Below are 13,742 nucleotides of genomic sequence, written 5' to 3'. Positions count from 1 at the left end.
AAGTCCTTCACTCAAGTATGTAGGCTATGGCAAGAATCTGGTGCAAATTCCTCCATATTTGTCACGTGTGTGTAACAAAGGAGGCTTGGCCAAGAGGACTCTCTAGAGGTGCCAAATGTAATTTTTGGTGTGTGCTACTATTCTCTCACAAAATGAAATCCTAAGATGCTTAGCACTTGTTGGCCCTTTTGCCTTCACTCTGCGGTCCAGCTCACCCCAAACCATCTCGATTGGGTTCAGGTCTGGTGACTGTGGAGGCCAGGTCATCTGGCGTAGCACCCCATCATTCTCCTTCTTGGTCAAATAGCCCTTACACAGCCTGGAGGTGTATTTGGGGTCATTGTCCTGTTGAAAAATAAATGATGGTCCAACTAAACGCAAACCGGATGGAATAGCATGCCGCTGCAAGATGCTGTGGTAGCCATTCTGGTTCAGTATGCCTTCAATAAATCCCCAAAAGTGTCACCAACAAAGCACCCCCACACCATCACACCTCCTCCTCCATTCTTCACGGTGGGAACCAGGCATGTAGAGTCCATCCGTTCACCTTTTCTGCATCGCACAAAGACACGGTGGTTGGAACCAAAGATCTCAAATTTGGACTCATCAGATCAGACCAAAGCACAGATTTCCACTGGTCTAATGTCCATTCCTTGTGTTCTTTAGCCCAAACAAGTCTCTTCTGCTTGTTGCCTGTCCTTAGCAGTGGTTTCCTAGCTGCGATTTTACCATGAAGGCCTGCTGCACAAAGTCTCCTCTTAACAGTTGTTGTAGAGATGTGTCTGCTGCTAGAACTCTGTGTGGCATTGACCTGGTCTCTAATCTGAGCTGCTGTTAACCTGCGATTTCTGAGGCTGGTGACTCGGATAAACTTATCCTCAGAAGCATAGGTGACTCTTGGTCTTCCTTTCCTGGGGCGGTCCTCATGTGAGCCAGTTTCTTTGTAGGGCTTGATGGTTTTTGCAACTGCACTTGGGGACACTTTCAAAGTTTGCCCAATTTTTCAGACTGACTGATCTTCATTTCTTAAAGTAATGATGGCCACCCTTTTTTCTTTACTTAGCTGCTTTTTTCTTGCCATAATACAAATTCTAACAGTCTATTCAGTAGGACTATCAGCTGTGTATCCACCTGACTTCTGCACAACACAACTGATGGTCCCAACCCTATTTATAAGTCAAGAAATCCCACTTATTGAACCTGACAGGGCACACCTGTGAAGTGAAAACCATTTCCGGTGACTACCTCTTGAAGCTCATCAAGAGAATACCAAGAGTGTTGTAAGGCGGCGGTGTTCACACCGTGCAGTAACTGTCCAAGCAAGTCCAACATAAACAGCTTTTATTCAGCAACTCACGGGTAAACAGAAAGTCCTCCGGTTCGCAGCCGGGTTAACATGAGTCCAAAAACAACGGTTGCCGGGGGCAATGGCCGCGCCGGGCCGCTCAGAGCCTGATAGGGTGCAGAGCCTTCCCAGGCGGGGTTTCAGCCGCACTCAATCCTGCTGAGCTTTCCTGCTATGCTCCTAGCAGGTTCCAACATAGAACAACACTAATCCTTAGTGCAGGGGTTTTAAAGGACCTGTGGCAAGAGCCACTGGAAAACCCGGGTTGGAGGGAGGAGGCCGCCCCACTGCCTCCTGTGACCTCCTCCAAGAAATGAAGGTCCTGACGGGTTTTACTTAATCTGCCTTAGCCAGGTAATCTGACCAGGTCATTGCTCACCTTAATTCCTGCATTGCAGCCGCAGGTGAGTTTGTGACTGCAATGCACTCCAATGGATTTAATAGGTCTCTGTACACATTCTGGGGGATATATAACGTCCCTCGTATACGATCCCGGTCACTGCCTCACATATCCCCCTCCTCTGTTCAAACTTGTGGGGTTGAACATTTGCCACCATACAGGGTGCCCGGGACAGGGCATCCGCGTTTGCTTGCAACTTCCCAGGGCGATGTTCTACATAGAAACTGAAATTTTGCAGTGACAGGAACCACTTGGTGACTCGCGCATTCCTCTCCTTGGCATTCCTCATCCATACCAAGGGTGAGTGGTCGGTCACCAAATGGAACTGACGCCCGAGTAAATAATAACGTAGCGATTCCAAGGCCCACTTAATAGCCAAACACTCCTTCTCTACCACGCTATAGTTTTTCTCTGCCGGGACAAGTTTTCTACTCAAGTAAGTGACCGGGTGCTCTTCACCATTTACTTTTTGTGACAATACCGCTCCTAGGCCTACCTCCTAGGCATCTGTCTGTACAATGAAGGTTTCCTTGAAGTTGGGGCTGATGAGGACCGGCTGTCCACACAGGGCCAACTTCATGGACTGAAAAGCTTCTTCTGCCTGAGGGTTCCACCGAACCATTACCGATTTTTTTACTTTCAAGAGATCGGTCAGGGCCGCCGTTCGCCCAGCAAAGTTAGGTATAAACCGGCGGTAATACCCAAGGATGCCAAGGAATGCCCTCACCTGTTTTGTACTTGACGGTTTAGGCCAGTTTTTTATGGCCTCAACTTTATTGATTTGGGGCTTGATAGCTCCTCGGCCTATTACATACCCCAAATATCGGGCTTCCACTAGCCCCATCGCACATTTTTTGGGGTTTGCCGTTAACCCCGCAGCTCTGAGAGAATCCAGCACTGCTTGTACCTGGGATAGATGCGCATGCCAGTCGGTGCTAAAGATGATAATATCATCTAGATATGCGGACGCGTACTCCTGATGAGGCTTGAGCACTATGTCCATCAACCTCTGGAATGTAGCCGGGGCCCCATGTAACCCAAAAGGTAAGACCACATAGTGGTATAGACCCTCCGGAGTTACGAAGGCGGTCTTTCCCTTCGCCGAATCTGTGAGAGGTACCTGCCAGTAACCCTTGGTGAGATCGAGCATGGTAAAGTACTGGGCCTGCACCAGTCTCTCAATCAGCTCGTCCACCCTGGGCATTGGATAGAGGTCAAACTTTGACACTTCATTGAATTTCCAGAAATCGTTACAGAAACATAACGATCCGTCTGGTTTTGGAATCAGTACGATGGGGCTAGCCCACTCACTCCGTGATTCCTCTATGACGCCTAACTGAAGCATTTGTTTTACTTCAGCCGTGATGACTTGTCTCCAGGCTTCGGGTACCCGGTACGGTATTATTCGCACGCTTACCCCAGGTTTGGTGACAGTATAAAGTTCGATAACCGTAGTCCTACCCGGTAGCTCTGAGAACACGTCGGTATTGTGCTGCACCAGCGAGCGAGCCTCCCGTCGCTGCTGTTTAGTGAGGGCATCACTTATCCTGACCTCCCCCTGGGACGCTCTCCTGGCTGAAGGTAGAGAACTCTCTGGCGATATGCCTGGGGTGATGTCTGTAAGTAAACACTCTCGATCTTTCCAAGGCTTTAGCAGGTTTACATGGTAAAACTGCTCAGGTTTCCTCCTTCTGGGCTGATACACCCGGTAATTTACCTCCCCCACTTTTTCCTCGAACCTCATATGGCCCTTGCCACTTGGCCATGAGCTTACTCTAGGCTATGGGTACCAGTACTAACACCCGATCGCCATTGTTAAAAGACCTGACTCTGGCTATTTTATTGTATGTGCGCCTCTGGGTTGCTTGGGCATCTAACAGATGTTCTTTCACGATGGGCATGACCGCCGCGATCCGGTCCTGCATACTAGCCACGTGTTCAATTATACTCCTATGTGAAGTCGGCTCTTGTTCCCATGTCTCTTTGGCTACGCCCAAAAGACCCCTAGGGTGTCTGCTGTACAATAACTCAAAGGGAGAGAACCCTGTGGAAGCCTGGGGTACCTCACGGACGGCGAACATCAAATAGGGTAGCAACATGTCCCAATCCCTTCCGTCCTTAGAAACCACCTTTTTTAACATGGACTTGAGGGTTTTATTGAACCTTTCTACTAGCCCGTCGGTTTGAGGGTGGTACACCGAGGTGCGCAATTGTTTAATTTTTACCAATTTGCACAGTTCCTTTGTCACTTTGGACATAAAAGGGGTCCCCTGATCCATCAGGATCTAATTAGGTAGTCCAAGGCGGCAGAACATGGCAAACAGCTCCCATGCAATCAGTTTTGCCGAGGTGTGGCGTAGTGGTATAGCCTCCGGGTACCGGGTGGCATAGTCGACGACCACCAGTATATGTTGGTGGCCACAGGCGGATTTTACAATGGGCCCTACCAAGTCCATTGCAATCCGTTCAAAAGGTACCTCTATCACTGGCAGGGGTACCAAGGGGCTACGGAAACTTGCGGTGGGTGTGGTCAACTGACATTCGGGGCAGGATTCGCAGTACCTTTTGACCTCCGCGTAAACCCCAGGCCAAAAGAGCTGCTGCAAGATACGTTTTTGTGTTTTTTTACCCCTAAGTGTCCACCCAGCAAGTGTGTGTGTGCCAAATCTAGAACCACCCGACGGTACAACTGAGGTACTACCAACTGTTCCATGACCTCTTCCCTGATCTTATCTATCCTATAGAGCAGCTCACCGTTGACTACCATGTGTGGAAATACAGTATCTGCATCGGGCTGTTGGGCTACGCCGTTTACCTCTACCACCCTTTCCCGCGCCTGAGTCAGGGTGGGATCCTGTAGCTGAGCCGTCCCAAACGTGTCCCGGGACACTTCCAGCTCGGGGATCGATGTGGTCTCCTCGACCTCTCCTGCGAGCACCTCTAAGGGAAACCTATCGGGGTCACACTCTGTCCCTAGGTTGGACACCCCTACGGCAGGTTCGTCGGGTACAGCGTCTGTAATACATTTTACCAGGGGAGAGTGGATTTTGTTATTCCACAGAGTCCAGAACAGGGGCAAGTCTCTTCCCAACACAGTCCCATAGGGAAGAGTTTTTACCACCCTCACTACATGTTTTATATCTCCACATGGCGTGGACAAAACTACCTCCGCAGTTGGGTACTCTCGGAGGTCCCCATGGATACACACAACCCCGACTGGCCGTCCACTGGGGTTGTCTCCTGCCACCAGCGACCCATGTACCAGAGTCACGAGGCTCCCTGAGTCCAGGAGGGCCTCCGTGGGGTACCCATTAACCAGTACCTGGCACAGTTGGAGTTCACTGTCCTGGGGGTCAGCGCTCGCCGTGCTGACGGTCTGGGCATACATTGAGACCCGGCGGCTATATCCGCAGTCCATGGGTTCCGTAGTCAGGGGACAATTAGCAACCACATGTCCCAGCCCCTGACACCGCCAGCACCTAAGGGTGGAGGTACTGTTAGGTTTTATGACAGTTTGGGAGTGAATCGGTCTCCTGCCACTCTCACTCCGAGGTTTAACTTCAGCACGGGTACTGTGCTGACTGTCCCCAGCAGAGGGACGCGACCCCTTTCCTGACTCCTGGGTTGGCAGGGATCGGCGTGACAGCCGTGAGGGGGCAGAGTCCCAGATAAAGTCCTGAGTGGCCGAGTAGCGCTCGATCAGGCTGACCACCTGGTTGAGTGTGTCGGGGTCCCCTTGCCCCACCCAATGTTGGATAGCGGCTGGCAGAGTCCTCACCAGCCGGTCAACCACCACCCTCTCCACCATCTGGGCTGGAGACAAAGTCTCAGGCTGGAGCCACCTCTTTACCAGCTGCAGGAGGTCATAAGCCTGAGACCGGGCGAGTCGGGTCTCCACATAGGCCCATGAAAACACACGCTGAGCCCTCACGTATGTATTGACCCCCAGCCGGGCAAGGATTTCACCTTTGAGCCTCTGGTAGTCCTGGGCGTCCTCTCGACTTAGGTCGAAGTAGGCCTTTTGGGCGTCGCCGACGAGAAACGGAGCCACCACTTGTGCCCACTGGCCGGCCGGTAGGTTTTCCCGCTCTGCTGTGCGCTCATAGATGGTCAGGAAGGCTTCCACGTCATCCTCCGGTCCCATCTTCCTCACCGCTGAGCGAACCTTGTCCTGGGCCTCTCGACGTTCCAGGGCTGGCGCCGTTGGTGTCTCCCGCAGGGCGGCCATCTGTTGCAGCAACAGTTCGTTTGTTTTTTGCTGCTGCTCCAGGGCGAGTCCCAGATGCTTTAACAGCTCGTCCATTTTGTCCACGGGGTGGAACTGAAAGGTGGCAGGCCGGATTGTGGTCATGCAGCTGCCGGTGGGGTATGCCTCAGTCACAATGCCCGCATTCTCCACCAACTTGTAAGGCGGCGGTGTTCACACCGTGCAGTAACTGATCCAGGCAAGTCCAACATAAACAGCTTTTATTCAGCAACTCACGGGTAAACAGAAAGTCCTCCGGTTCGCAGCCGGGTTAACATGAGTCCATAAACAACGGTTGCTGGGGGCAATGGCTGCGCCGGGCTACTCAGAGCCTGACAGGTGCAGTGTTATGAACTGCTACAAACACTAAGGAAAGATAGGAAAACTGTCCCTACAATAGGACTAAGCTGATTCCCTACGATGCAGCGGGTGACCTGTTCCTTGTGAACAGACCCGCCTAAGTCCTCAGCTAGTCTGAACGCAGACCTATAGATATAAGGGAGGGGTCCCTACAAGAACTAAGGACTGGGATATAGTTGGACACCTCCTAGCAGAAATTGTAGCAGAGCAAAGACAAACAAACAAACCGAAGTACTAGTGGTCAAAAGACCAAGCAAACTACAGAGTAAGGTAAGGCACCTGGCTAGCTTAAGAGTAAATGTAACACTGAAGTCCAGCAAGGCCAGGAGGGCGGAGCTGGATTAAATAGGCAAAAAGTCATGTGACCAGCAAAATAGAAAAAACTAACAGGAGCGTTCTAACATGCAGAGCCTTCCCAGGCGGGGTTTCAGCCGCACTCAATCCTCCTGAGCTTTCCTGCTATGCTCCTAGCAGGTTCCAACATAGAACAACACTAATCCTTAGTGCAGGGTTTTAAAGGACCTGTGGCAAGAGCCACTGGAAAACCCGGGTTGGAGGGAGGAGGCCGCCCCACTGCCTTCTGTGACCTCCTCCCAGAAATGAAGGCCCTGCCGGGTTTTAATTAATCTGACTTAGCCAGGTAGTCTGACCAGGTCATTGCTCACCTTCATTCCTGCATTGCAGCCGCAGGTGAGTTTGTGACTGCAATGCACTCCAATGGATTTAATAGGTCTCTGTACACATTCTGGGGGAATATATAACATCCCTCGTATACGATCCCGGTCACTGCCTCACAGTGTGCAAAGCAGTCATCAAAGCAAAAGGTGGCTACTTTGAAGAACCTAGAATATAAGACATATTTTCAGTTGTTTCACACTTTTTTGCTAAGTATATAATTCCACATGTGTTAATTCATAGTTTTGATGCCTTCAGTGTGAATGTACAATTTTCATAGTCATGAAAATACAGAAAAATCTTTCAATGAGAAGGTGTGTCCAAACTTTTGGTCTGTACTGTATGGTCCTTAAGAGTTTTCCCCTCTTGTAAAGTGAAGGCATGACGCTAGAAAATTGCCATCACTTAATCTGTATTTCCTATCCTGGTGTAGTGCTGCATTCCCATGTGTGTTTTTCATGCACAGCAGTATCTCAGTCATCGGCAGCGCATGGACCTGCAGTGCTGCTGTTTTCACATGAACGGGGCCAGCATTAGTTCCTCACAGAGAACGGTGAACGGAAGTGCTGCTCTGTCGGAAAAACGTAGCAGGAAATGTAGTGGTAAAGCCCTGCCATACTCAAGACAGTGTGGTGGCTCAGTGGTTAGCAGTGTTGCTTTCCAGTGCTGGGGTTCTGGGTTCCAAGGACACACAAGACATACTGATAGGGGTTCTAGATTGTGAGCCCCATTGGGGACAATGTATGGAAAGGGCTGTGGAATATGATGGTACTATATAAGCAAAGTGTAATAAATAAGGCTTGTATGGATTCAAGACATCCATTGATCATAAATGTATTACAAATCATGAAAGTATGGCATTGCGTCACAAGATTGGAATGACCCTTTGAGCATTTTTATAGCTGGATATAGGCACGGTGTTCTTATTTATTTGATACTTATAATGGTACCATCATTTAGGTCAGTGATACTTGGTAACATTCGCATCGACACAAGTTGCACAGGCAAAAATCAGTAGGTGCCACTGCTACATCACAGCACAATGCAAAGTGAATGGGGTTACATTGTGACCCTTGTAACTCTGCTGCGATGTAGCAGCGACACATTGCCATGCCATCTGTGTCACAGCAAAGGATGTCATGTAGCACTTGCGTTATCTGATACATGAGTACTTTTTTTGCACAAGTCAAAAAGAAAATATAGCAAGTAGAGAATAATAGTGTTTGGTTGAATGTGATAGTTTTCCACGTTATGTTCGTGCTGGAACATTGTTTTAAACAAAATAATAAAACCAATGATTTATGTCTGATGTTGGATATGTATTCTTACATATCTGATGCCACATGATGCGTTGTTAATATGGAATGTGTTCTTCCTCCATATTAGGTGATATTGATTTCTGGGAAGAAAGAAGGGAAATTATGGAATGAGAATCGACATCAACATGGCAGGGATAACACATTATCATACGGCTGATGTAAGTCTGGAATAATGTCTTTCTTGTATCGATGTCATAAATTATAATACTGATAATATTAGAAAGATTACAGCCTCAGTGCAGAAATCCAAAAATAATTATGAACAGAAACAGAAAGGTTATGATCAAGACAAGGAAGTTCAGCAAAAAAACCAAAAAACATATTTCACTGTATTTGATGTGCATATTGTTTCTTCAGAGAGGAAGAGGACTAGAACTCTACTGGAAGTAGTAATCCTAAAAGTCAATATCAACCCTTTACCGAGCCTTGTCACATGACTTAGGATAAAAGCCAAACCAGAATCTCAATTTACAGACACTGTGTTTCGGGGTATTACTCCTTGACAGTGCCAAGCATGAGATCTGATCTGGCTGGGTGAGAGGCCTCTGACCAGGATCCCAGGGGTCAGCTCACTATGCAAAAAAATAAGCCCTCACACAGCTATGTCTCAAAAAATAAAAATGTCTTGGAAAATTACGACAGAAACTTGTTTTTATTTATTATTTTCCTTACTTTTGAATTTTTATTCATCACTTAAATAAAAAAAATCAGCAAATTTGGCATTGCTGTAATTGTTCTGACCTGGAGTATGATGTTTCCAGATCATTTTACCACACACTTAACATCTTAGAAACAAAACCGCCAAAAATATGTCAGAAGTGCAATCTTTTTCATCATTTCATCCCATATGGATTTTTCCCATTTACTTGATTGTCATTAAAAATTACAAGTCATGCGGCAAAACACAAGCCCTCATGTGGATATGTTGACAGAAAAAAAAATGGTTCTTGGAACAAAGGGGAGGAAAAATATAAAAAAGAGCAAAATGAAAATCGCCCTAATGTACCTATTATATTGTACCTGTCATTGTAACTTTTAGTACAATTCATTAGCACATTTTGATAGGTGGAGTAGTCATTGTTCTATTTCCACCATCTCAATGTCCAGCAACCCACTAACTCATCAAAAATGGGGCGCGTGTGTTAAATGCCGCTGTCAGAAATCCACTCCACCCGTCGCTGTTAAACGCATATGAGCCCATATAAAAGTCACGACATATGACGCAACTGTAAGTCATATGTTGTGAAAGGGTTAAAGGGAATCTGTCAGTAAGATCATCCCTCCAAACCGCATATATGAGCATGCAGGTCTTTTTATGCTAAATCCATCAACACCTTTATATTTTTTGTTGCTGCATTACTGAGAAATCACCGAGAAAATTGCACCAAAATTTGTCACGCAATTTCTGCCGAACGTGGCAATACCCCATATATGGCTGTATAATACTGTTTAGCCATATTGCGAAACTCGGGAGGGTCAGAGCGCTATTTGAGTCTAGGAGAACAAATTATCATACAATAGTTTGCAGACTCCATATATAGAGCCCCTAAGTGCCAGAAGAGCAGAATCCCCCCTCAAGTGAACCTATTTTGGAAATTACACCTCTCTGGGAATTTATCTATAGGATTAGTGACAATTTTGACTCCATGGGTGTCTACCAGAAACAAAGCAGCAGTGGATGTTGCCAAGTGAAAATTACAAATTTGTCATTGTGTTGCCCGTACATTGCAGTGTCCAGTATGTTTTAGTACTCAGTATGTTATAGTGCCCAGTAAGTTGTAGTTAGTTAATTAAGAAGAGGAAGACTTCCTGATTAGAGTCAGTCAGAGTGGAGAGAATAAAAGTGAAGTTGCTGGAAGGGTCCAGTTCATGGCCAGTGGACTGAGGGTCATTCAGGGAACAGAAGAACCTGAAAGGAGCAGGTAACAGCAGCAAAAAGCAATATGAGGAAAGCAGCAACAACATTCATTGGGCCACCCCTTAATGTCTGCGACCTATAGCCGGAACAGGGTATGGAGGAGCCTATCTTGATTTCATCTTCAGAGGAGAGAGCGGACAGGGATCTACAAAGACAAGTCGGTGCAGAGTCCTGGGAAGCTGCGGTGCCGTGCGAGACATCCCCTGGGGCAGGAAGTGCCATTAGAGCAAGGGACAACGCAGGTGGCCGAAACCGTAAATGCTGTGTTACACTGTCCTGTACCCATGATCAAGACTGAACTGAGCCTAGGGAGTAAAGTTTAACTGTTGAAAATGATTCAAGAGTCTGGTGTGAACTATGTGATCGAGCCCTGACCCGAAACTGTGGGACAGATGGAGCCTCATGGGACAAAAGTGAGTGTTGTCCATTACACACAAATCACACAACAGACAGGACATTATCTTCTGTGGGGAGCCAGGGTGTGGGAGAACAGCAGGGTCTCATCCACAACTACCACCCTGTGCCCCTTACATGGACTCTACTGGATCATAGGCCAGACGGAGTCCACAGTATCTCCATTTGCCTCATTATAATGAATCTTCCACCGGGGGATCCATCTGAATCACGTAGAGATTTCAGAGATTTACACGGAAACCCTGGTACTGTATAAGCGCTAAGTGCAGAGCGCAGGATAAATGTGAGCCGAGCCTTGCTGCAATCTTTGGGGGGCAGAATGAACAAATCAACATTAGGTGAAGAATTGGTTTTATTCATTTTTTATGCCTTTCCTCGTGCGGTATAAGTGATTAGACAACTTTAATCTTCGGGTCGGTGCCATTACAGTTTTACCAGATTTATATCGGGTTTTCATGTTTGGCTACTGTCCACACTAAAAGATGCTTTTTTTTCCAAAAACAAGTTTTTGCATCGCCATATTTTGAGAGGTATACTTTTTGTATATTTCTGCCGAGGCTTGTTTTTCGTGGGATGAGTTGACATTTTTATTGGTACCATTTTTTGGGCACTTAACATTTTTTGATTGTTTTCTAATCCGATTTTTGGGAGGCAGAATGAACAAAAAACAGCAATTCAGGAATTGTTTGTTTTTTATGCTGTTCACAGTACATATTCCCGGCATGGTCTAACAGGCTTGCTGTAGCTGGCTGACCCGGAGGTGGTCATCGCAAGGTCGCCAATCGGAAGGCAGAGGGTCCCCTCGCTCTCCGAGCCTCCTAAATGTTGTGATCGATATTGATCATGGTAGTTAGGGGGTTAAACAGCCGCGGGCGCTGCACCGCTCCTGGCTGTGAAAGCCTGGTCTCATCTATCACATAAGCCGAACTACCGGCAGCAATTGCACGGACAGTGCTGCTCACGATTGCCATCATGTACCGATACGTCAAATGTGGGGAACCCCTATGCAACCATGAGATATGGGTACGTCAAAGGTTGTGAAGGGGTTAAAAAGAGCTATAATTCCTAAACCTTTACTCCAATTAGGATGTGACTACTTTCAAATTAAAGCAGAGAGTCTGCACTTTAAGCCCATATTGATTATATACAGTACAGAACCAAAAGTTTGGACACACCTTCTCATTTAAAGATTTTTCTGTATTTTCATGACTTTGAAAATTGTACATTCACATTGAAGGCATCAAAACTATGAATTAACACATGTGGAATTATATACTGAACAAAAAAGTGTGAAACAACTGAAAATATGTCTTATATTCTAGGTTCTTCAAAGTAGCCACCTTTTGCTTTGATGACTTCTTTGCACACTCTTGGCAAAGAAGCTGCTATTTTTACCCTAGGAAGGTGCTCACAGCTGTTTTGTTAGCCGCTCCCCCCGATCAGCACTCAGCAGCGCTTTGGACGCAGCGTATTTTTGCTGTGTCCAAAACGCTGTGTTCTAATGTCGCTCTTTTGTTGTTGGTGCAAGTGAATCCACTGCATATAATGACACTTCAATCGGTCAAAATCTGCAGCGGAGACTGCCGCTGCAGAAATTGACATGCTGCGGGTGAGTTTGGGTACATGGCCATGATCAGGAGCCGCTGCAGGTTTGATGCTGCGTGTTTATACAGCATCAAACCCACAGCGTCCAGATGTTACAGCATAGTGGATGGGATTTCTAGACACGTGGACACTGACATACATGTCAAATTCTCGCTAGTCTCCACAACAGAAATTTGACCACTAGAAAGTACTGAATGCAATAAATCCGCATGGTTCAGTGAACACATGCGGATTTACCTGCGTTCAATAGAATGCAATGTTTTGGAAGCAGCAAAAATATGCGTCCAAAGCGTCAGATCGTGGGCACAGAACCTAACATTTTTTTAAAAAAATGGCGTGGACTCCCACGTCATTTTCATAACCAGCAGAGGGAAAGCCGACCACTGGGAGCTGATATTAGTAGCTGGGGAAGGGGCCATTAGCCAACAATGCTCCCTGACTATTAATATCAGCCCACAGCTGTTTGTTTAGCCTTTACTGGCTAGATTACAGGGGGACCCCAGAAAAAAATTGACGTAGGGTTCTCCTATAAAATCTAACCAGAAAAGGCTAAACAGACAGCTGTGGGCTTATATTAATAGCCAGGGAAGGGGCCATGAATACGAGCCCCCTCCACGGCTAATAATATCACCCCTCAGCAGTCCCAGAAATGGTACATCCATAAGGTGGGGTTGGGGTTCAGGTCCGCCTTGTATTGGCGGCTGACGTGAAGCACAGGTTAGTAATGGAGGGCGTCTTTAAGACGCCCCATTACTAACCGCGTAGTAAAGTTGTCGCCGCTTTTTCAATAAATACATGGCCAGAATAAAGTATTTTAATGAAATATAAAACACACGGTTTTAAAACATTTTTTTATTGTACGCTCAGTCCCCGAATCCCTCGATCTTCTGTAAAAACAGTTAAATAAATAACAACCATATCCCTCACCTGTCTGCCGTCATGACGTAGTCCACGATTACCGCCGTCACGATTGTCCCTCGGCGATCAGGGTCACTTCTACAGCAGTGATATCAGCAATCACTGATGTCACTGCTGTAGAAGACAGCAATGTATACTGACAGGAGTGTAAAATCACTCCTGCCAGTGTACATGTTGCTGCAGGAGTGAGGTCACTGGGGTTCATCAGCTGAAGATCAGCTGATCAGCCCCGGTGACCTCAGCACCAGTACAGGAGGGAGCATTCTTCAGAATGTTCCCACGCAGCATCGGTGCCGTAAAGTGAGGTCACATGAGCTCTCAGCTGATCTTCAGCTGAGAGCTCACGTGACCACCCCGCAGGTCCTGGCAGCGCAGTATACTGCTGGGAGCGAGCGCGCTCCCGTCAGTGTACCGCCGGGAGGATGACATTGCCGGGGGACATCGGGAGGACTGCGGGGGGTGCCGGACAAGTGAGTATACTGTTTTTTTTTTACTTTTTTTTTTACCACCTGACACAGTCCCAGCTCGGCTGAGGAGACTAC

The 13,742-nt window shown here is 47.2% G+C and overlaps 1 protein-coding gene across 1 annotated transcript in view; it reads left to right on the top strand.

The window, feature by feature from the left end:
• Window positions 1-13,742, top strand: part of SCAF8 (SR-related CTD associated factor 8) — a 438,319-nt gene that overhangs the window by 379,357 nt on the left and 45,220 nt on the right. Inside the window, exon 22 of the transcript XR_012318088.1 lies at window positions 8,413-8,503. The gene's annotated coding sequence lies outside the window, so the exon portion shown is untranslated. The remainder of the gene's footprint in view (window positions 1-8,412; window positions 8,504-13,742) is intronic.

The sequence above is a fragment of the Phyllobates terribilis genome, unplaced genomic scaffold, assembly GCF_046119375.1.
Source record: "Phyllobates terribilis strain yellow unplaced genomic scaffold, ASM4611937v1 Scaffold_3__8_contigs__length_932513732, whole genome shotgun sequence".
Classification (NCBI taxonomy): Eukaryota; Metazoa; Chordata; class Amphibia; order Anura; family Dendrobatidae; genus Phyllobates; species Phyllobates terribilis.
The sequence above is the reverse complement of the archived record's forward strand: the minus strand, read 5'-3'. Positions and strand labels throughout refer to the sequence as shown.